The 7,772-nt window shown below is 44.5% G+C and overlaps 1 long non-coding RNA gene across 1 annotated transcript in view; it reads left to right on the top strand.

Annotated features, from left to right (window-relative positions):
• Positions 1–7,492, top strand: part of LOC125487105 — a 32,834-nt gene extending 25,342 nt beyond the window's left edge. The window contains exon 4 of the long non-coding RNA XR_007265651.1: positions 7,185–7,492. This is a non-coding gene — a long non-coding RNA (uncharacterized LOC125487105). The remainder of the gene's footprint in view (positions 1–7,184) is intronic.
• Positions 7,493–7,772: the final 280 nt, after the last annotated feature.

Below are 7,772 nucleotides of genomic sequence, written 5' to 3'. Positions count from 1 at the left end.
CTGCTTGGCCTGCTGTGTTCATCCAGCTCTACACCTTGTTATCTCTGCTAATGATGCTTACTGGCTGGAATTGTCTTGAGTCCCTCAAAACAGTGCACCAATACAACCAGTGCATTCACCTCCAAATATTGCTGCTTTTTACAGATTTTTCCTGTTCCTTCAGTCATCATAGAGTCGTAGAGGTCTACAGCATGGAAATAGGCCCTTCAGCCCAGCATGCTCATGCCGCCCAGTTTTCGCAGTTAAACTAGTCCCATTTGTCTGCAGTTGGTCCATATCCCTCCATACCTATCCCATCCACATACCTGAATAAATGTTTCTTAAATGAATGAAATTGTACCCACTTCCACCATTAACTCTCTCAGCCCATTCCAGACACTGACCACCCTCTGTGTGAAAAAAAAAATTGCACGCATGGACCTTTTTGTACCTCGCCCCTCTCATCTTAAACCTATGTCCTCTAGCTTTGGACTCCCCCACTCTGGGGAAAAGACCTTGTCTATTTACCCTATCCATGCCCCTAATGATTTCATAAACATCTATAAGGTCACCTCCTCAGCCGCCGATGCTCCAGGGAAAAAAGTCCCAGCCTATCCAGCCTCGCCTTATGACTCAAACCTTCCAGCCCAGGCAGCACCCTCGTTAATCTTTTCTGCAAACATTCCGCTCATTGGATTAAAAGAAAATCTGAACGAAGAAGGTGTGATACACATTTTGGCTGATGATGCATGACGCTCCGTATTATTTGCCCTATTCATTGATTTTGGTGCATTAACACTGAAAGAATATATGCAAATGCAATGAGATCATGAGCGAATTCTATTTGTACTTCTCGGTGCCTTAGCAGAAAATTACTGAGCAAATTTTCATTACTGCTTATATTTTCACTGCACACCTGATCAAGTTTCAATGACTCTGAATCTTATGGAAACAAATCACACATGACTTCCATTGAGCTGTTGAACTAAGCTGGCCATTCAGTCCATTGAGTAATAGAGGCAAATATATGCAAATACATTAAAGTAATGTATTGCTTACATTCTCGTTATTGGATTGATGAAGCTCTGGAAATTGTTTCTTAATGTAATTGCTGTCTCACCTTAATTATGAATGGCGTCCAGAAAGTGAATAAACAATAGTTATTGAAATTTCCTGGTTGTTAAAATCTGGGGAAGTTATTTCAAATACATTAAGCCCCCTGTATCAGAGCTAATGAATGAAGATAGTCCTTGCACTGAGAAATATAGAAGCATTTATAACTTTAATATATATCCGTCTAGGGCTGCTCTGTCATATTTGCAATAATTTTGAATTTTGTTAAACATGATTCAACATTAATAAAGGTAAAGTCACCCAAAGGGATGCTCTCTCATAAGAACGATAGAGAAATGACTAATGGTGGTTTAACCTAAGGGTCACCATGCCTCAGGTGAGGGGGGAGGTTGAGAAAGAGAGTCCTTCATGGTAACGTCAGCTGGTTCAGGAATTGAACCCAGGCTCCTGGCATCCCTCTACATTGCAAACTGGCCAACCAAACCCCTTCAACATTAATTTATGGAGCTTGAAGACTGTCTGTAATATTGGTCTTTCAAAGTCATATAGCGTTTGTATTTGGTCAAAGGGACGGGACTCAGAACTTAGATGTAATGAAAAGTTTGGTTATAGATAAGGCCAATGTAAGGAAAGAGGAATTTTTTGAAATTCTTTGATAGGATGTGGGCATCATTGGCAAGGTCAGAATTTGTTGCCCATTTCCAACTTCCCTTAAACTACTGCGTTGCTGAACCATTGCAGAAGACAACGAAGTGAGGAGTCAACCTCATTGCTGCTGGTCTGTAGTCACATGTAGGCAAGACTGAGTAGGAATGGCAGATTTCCTTCCCTAAATCATAGAACCCTTACTGTTTGGAAGCAGGCCATTTGGCCCATCGAGTCCATACTGACCCTCTGAACAGCATCTCACCCAGACCCACCCCATTACCCTATCCCTGTAACCCAACACTTCCCCTGGCTAACACCACCCCAGCTAGCCTGCACATCCCTGGACACTATGGGTAATTTGGCACAGCCAATCCACCTAAGCTGCACATCTTTAGACTGTGGGAGGAAACCGGAGCACCCGGAGGAAACCCACATAGACACAGGGAGAATGTACAAACTCCACACAGACAATTGCCCGAGGCTGAGATTGAATTAGGGCCCCTGGCGCTGTGAGGCAGCAGTGCTAACCACTGAGTCTCCATGCTGCCTCAGCTGGACATTAGTAAATCAGAGGGCTTCTGTTTTAAATGATAATTGATGATGGTTATATGCTCACTGTCAGTGAGACTAACTTCCTATATTCCAGATTCATCAATTCAATTCAAATTCCAGCTTCTGGGATGGGTCTTTGTCTTCAGAATATGAATCTAGATCACTGAGTAATCAGTCTATAGATGTTACTTTTAGACTGATGACATTGACATCATGCCCCTTATGAATCAAGTGTAAACGATCGACCATTAGTAGCTAACAGTCTTCCTGCGTGAAGATTTTTCTCGCACCAAATTTATTCCAGTTCACACGAATTCAAGGTGAAATTGTTAGGCTTAATGTTTGGACCCTACCAAGGGCAAGAACAGAGGCAGACAGGGCACATAAGTAGCAATGCCGGTCAGGGTGCCAATTTGTTCATGGGGGCAGCCAACAGCTTCTTTTCAATGAGGTCCGCTGCTGTTGCTCCTCCTGTTCCTCGCTAGGCATCTGACAAAGTCCCTGCCTGCCAACACCACAGGTCCTGCACAGGGCTGAGAAGGTGCTTGGCCTCTGACAGGTCCTCTGAGTGCCACTGGCCTGAGGCATACCTTCCCCAGCCAGCTGCAGAGATGTCACAGTGAGGTGCTCACCCAACATATGGCCCCAGAGCTAATGCTTCCAATGAGGTGCCAGTATCTGAGCTGGTGGTCAGGCTGAGTCACAGGAGGCAGCTTTACCAAAGCTTCCCTCTATAAGGCTTTGATACGTTCATCCATAGCAGTTGAGGAGAAGGTTTTGTGGGGAGCTGGGCATCTCACTGTGGAGGTGGTCGATACAACAGCGGTAGCTGCAAGAGATAAGAGGGAGAAAGCATCATGGCCAGTGCTTGGGGGTGGTGGGTTGTGAATGAACTGACAGCAGGGTTACTGGGAGAGTAATATGGAGAGTGGGACTTACTCAGGTGTCTCCCCCAACCCCATGGGACCAGTCCCCGTCTTCTGCTGTATTTGACAGGGCTCTCTTTTTTATAAGGCGTAATGTCAGAAACCGCCTCCACTCAGATAGGCTCTCTCTGCCCTATTATTGTCTGTCTCCTCCTGTAGAACATAGAACAGTTCAGCACAGGAACAGGCCCTTCAGCCCACCATGCCTGTGCTAACCATGATGCTATTTTAAACTAACCCCATCATGGACCATATCCCTCTATTCCCTGCCAGTTTGTATGTCTGCCTAAATGCCTCTTAAATTTTGATAATGTTTCTGCTTCTACCACCTCCCCTGGCAGTGCGTTCCAGGCATCTACCACCCTCTGTGTAAAAAAAGACTTGACTTGCACGTTACCTTTAAACTTGCCCCCCCTGACCTTAAACCTATGCCCCTAGATTCTGACTTTCCACCCTATTTATGGCTCTCATAATTTTATATACCTCTATCAGGCCAGCACTCAGCCTTCAATGCTCTAGCAAAAATAATCCAAATTTGTCCAAGCTCTCCTTACAGTTAATACGCTCCAATCCAGGCAACATCCTGGTAAATCTCTTCTGCACCCTCCCCAAAGCCTCCCCATCCTCCCCATAGTTTGGCAGCTAGAACTGCACACAATATTCCAAATGCGGCCTAACTATAGTCTTACACAGTTGTAGCATGACTTGATATCTTTTATATTCAATGCCCCAACCAATGAAGGCAAGCATGCTGCATGCCTTCTTTACCATCTTATCCACTCCTGGTTGCGGGGCAAGTGTGGGATCAGTATGGGATTCAGCGGCAGCGAGGTCAGCCCAGAAGCAAAGAGCTGGCTCCTAAAGAGTGGGAACTCCTATGTTGGTAGGTCCAGCGCAAGTGGTGGCAAGGCAGTGGAGGACTCCCATTAAGTTGTATCTTTTTTACACATTTCAGTTTTGAACTATTCAAAATGGCGCTGAAACGTGGAAGCTTTTCACTTTTTTTGCTGTATTATTCACTGTAAAATGCAAGTGACACAAATAAATCATTCTTTCATTTGTTGTTGCCACTTTCAGGGAGCTATGGACCTGCACCCCAAGATCCTTAAACATATCAGTGCTCCTACGGGTCCTGCCATTTACAGTGTGCTTCCCTGTAACATTTGACCTCCCAAAATGCATCACCTCACACTTGTAAAGAGAGCAAGGGAAGAATCGAGTGAGATGAAAGTAAATGGCATGCCTGTTAGTCCTGAGCCAGGCAGGTGATATGTAGTGTGTTCAGAGATCCTAGAGGCCATACAGTGTTTGTGGTGTGGGAGGCAGGGTGAGTGACAGCGAGGGAGGGAAGATGTGGCAGGCAATCATGAGTGGGGCAGAGCATGAACCTTCGGTGGGAGGTGGGCACAGTAGCAGAGATAGATTGGGTGTCAGAGAAGAAGACTGTGGCACTTACCCTGGGGGAGTGGAGAAGGTCATTCTTATGGTACTGCTATGGCAGGCTGCCCAGGATCTCCTGTTTCATGTGTCAGCAGCCTCTCTGTCCCAGATCCACCTCACCTCATGCAGTAGGCCTGCTGTATAAATCTGATGGGGCCAGGACCCAGGACCATGTGGCACTGTGTGTAGTTACATCAATAATAGCCTGCAAATATTGACTCTAGTTCCATCCTTCATCACCTGGCGTTCTGGAGTAAATTGTTTATGTCGCTGTAAATTGCTGTGCTTGCAACGTAAAAATTCGCGGACTGTCGAGGTGTGATTGAAGCAACAACACATTACCCACTTTTTGACAGGTCCTGAGTCACAGGCTGACTGGAAGAATGAGCTTTGGGATCTGTTCTCAAATTTAGCTCAGACTAATGGAGTGAAACACTGCCCAAGTGGTGATCCAGCAGAATCTATTGGCCTTCAGTGGTAGAATCCATTCTGATTTAATGAACTCGGTTGAAATGACGCCTCCTTCCTAGCTGACCTTGCTGGGGACAAGTTTGTCAATCAAAAGCTGCTTCCCATTTCAAGTTATTGTAACAGCTTGCTGATAACAAAATGGCTGTTGGCACGAACAATATTAGAAGGGAAAGGGATAAAACCATTCCAATTTATTGGGAAGAGGCACTTCACTGCCTTGTTAATATAATGCCATCAAATTCAAAACTGCAAATTGTGCCCGACATGATGGATGGAGAAACCCATAGAATCTCTGGGAGGGCATGCATCATGAATGCAAAATGTGTGGCAAGAAATGCAATGACAGTACTGCAAGAACACTGTTCCTCGACAGCGATATTCTTCAGGTGATTGCTAGGCAGAAGTATCTTCCAAAGTAAAGAAATTAATTGCAGGCTTTCTTTTAAAAGATGGCACAAAAGATGTTCTGTTGTGTACTTACCAGTTAGGAATTGTAGTCAAGGATCAGCTAGAAGGTTACTTTGATGGGGAGCGGTGAACTAAAGTGTGGTCGACGACCTACGTATAGCACAAACACTGGCATTAATTATTTGGAATCTGAATGCCTGATACTGTACGGAATTCTGAATTAAGTCCGTTCAAAGTACACAGAGATACTGGGAGTAGGCAGTCTCGGTCTGGAGAACATAAGATGTAGGAGGGAGAGTAGGCAATCTGGCCCATCGAGCCTGCTCCACCGTTCAATAAGATCATGGCTTACCTTTTTGTGGGCTCAGCTCCATTTACCCACCCTCTCACCATTACACTTAATTCCTCTACTGTTCAAAAGTCTGTCTAGCTTTGCCTTAAAAACATTCTACGAGGAAGCCTCAACTGTGTCACTGGGCAGGGAATTCCACAGATTCACAGCCATTTGGGTGAAAAAGTTCCTCCTCAACCCAGTGCTAAATCGGCTCCCCCTTATTTTGTGGCTGTACCCCTGATGGTCTTATCCTGTTGTGAAGGGCTTTTTCAGCAACTTACCATTAGCCCTGCAGCCTGGCATGAAGGTCTAGTCTCAGTGCAGAGGCCTTGTCTTGGCACGGAGGTCTTGCCCTTGCTTCGGAGGCAGCTTCCTGATCTTCCAACAGCTCAGCATGGAGATCCCATCTCAGCGTGGCATGGCAGTCTCGGTGCAGCCCTGCAGGGGCAGTTTTGGCCTGGTTTTCCAGCAGACCCCAAAGCCAGGTGTCTTTAATTGAACTGTGAAAAACATTCTTGTTTATAACTTCTGTTATTAATTCCCTGCTGTGGTAAGGCAACTTTTACAACTTTTCACTGTTGCCGGGAACCACACATGTCTACTCTGTCAACTTTTCTTACTTTATTTCTCTGCTTTTCTTTAAGACCTCCAGTTATTCTAGTTATTATCAAGATTCACCTTACCTTCATTTAACAGCTTCAGCAGAAACTATTCTGTCTTTCCCTGAGCCCAGGAGCCATTAACTGAACTCTGATAACCTTTGTCTTAATTTTACTTCTTTAGAATTATTATGTATGACTTCTGTCATTAATATAGGCTCTGTGGCGTGGTGACTTATAAAATTTTTTGCTATATTTTTCACATAAAAGTACATGTGACAATAAATTTCTGATCTATTTCTATGCTGTTTTTACAGGACAGCAGTCAGTCCAGTTCAAGATGTGCTTCCTTCACTGGAAGGTGCTTTGCGGCATCCTGAGATGGCAAATGGTGCTATACAAGTGCAGGAGCTTTCTTCCTTTGAGTTGTGACGAAGAGTCACCGGACTCAAAGAGCGGTGCTATACAAATGCGGGAGCTTTCTTCCTTTGAGTTGTGACGAAGAGTCACCAGACTCAAAGAGCGGCGCTATACAAATGCGGGAGCTTTCTTCCTTTGAGTTGTGACGAAGAGTCACCAGACTCAAAGAGCGGCACTATACAAATGCAGGAGCTTTCTTCCTTTGAGTTGTGACGAACAGTCACCAGACTCAAAAGAATTAACTCCGCTTTCTTCCCAATAGATGCTGCCGGATTGGCTGAATTTCTCCTGCAATTTCTGTTTCACGCTCAAGATTTTCCTTTCTTTTGTCAGGTGAAATATCTCTCAGGTGGCAGTAAAGGAACTGATCACCGAATTCATACGCCAAATCCACTCGAACTCAGGGAGGAGTTCCGTGGAAGACCAGTCCCCATCTGTGCACAATTTAATGTGAAGTGGATAAGGCCCATTTGGAATTGGTGAAGGCCCGATGTGGATCAAAGCATTCCTGCAGCTTGAATAATATCCAAGGTTACATTGGAAAGTGCCAAATTCGAATTTACTGGAATAATTGTTGCACCTAACTGGCATCAATACTATTCATGAGGGACATCAAGAAACAATAAAGATCAAACAAAGTATTTCTTTGTATGCAGCGTCTACTGGTGACATCGTTAAAAACACTGATGGTTTTGAAAGGATTCCAAAATTTCCTAAGTGTCAAATCAGATATAAAATCACAAGATAGTGGCCCCCATGGGTTTCATGAATCATGATTTGATTCAACTCTTCAGCACAGATCTGAGAGCTCCTTCACAGAAGGAGATATATTTCACTTTTTAATGACTAAAGCGATCAGAAACCCAGCAGCAATGCAGTTCAGAAGTGTTGTCAGCTTCTAAGCTTGTACAGTTATGCACA

This window comes from Rhincodon typus, chromosome 36 (genome assembly GCF_021869965.1).
Source record: "Rhincodon typus isolate 14 chromosome 36, sRhiTyp1.1, whole genome shotgun sequence".
NCBI classification, from domain to species: domain Eukaryota; kingdom Metazoa; phylum Chordata; class Chondrichthyes; order Orectolobiformes; family Rhincodontidae; genus Rhincodon; species Rhincodon typus.
Note: the sequence above shows the minus strand (reverse complement) of the source record. Positions and strands in the feature narration are given on the sequence as shown.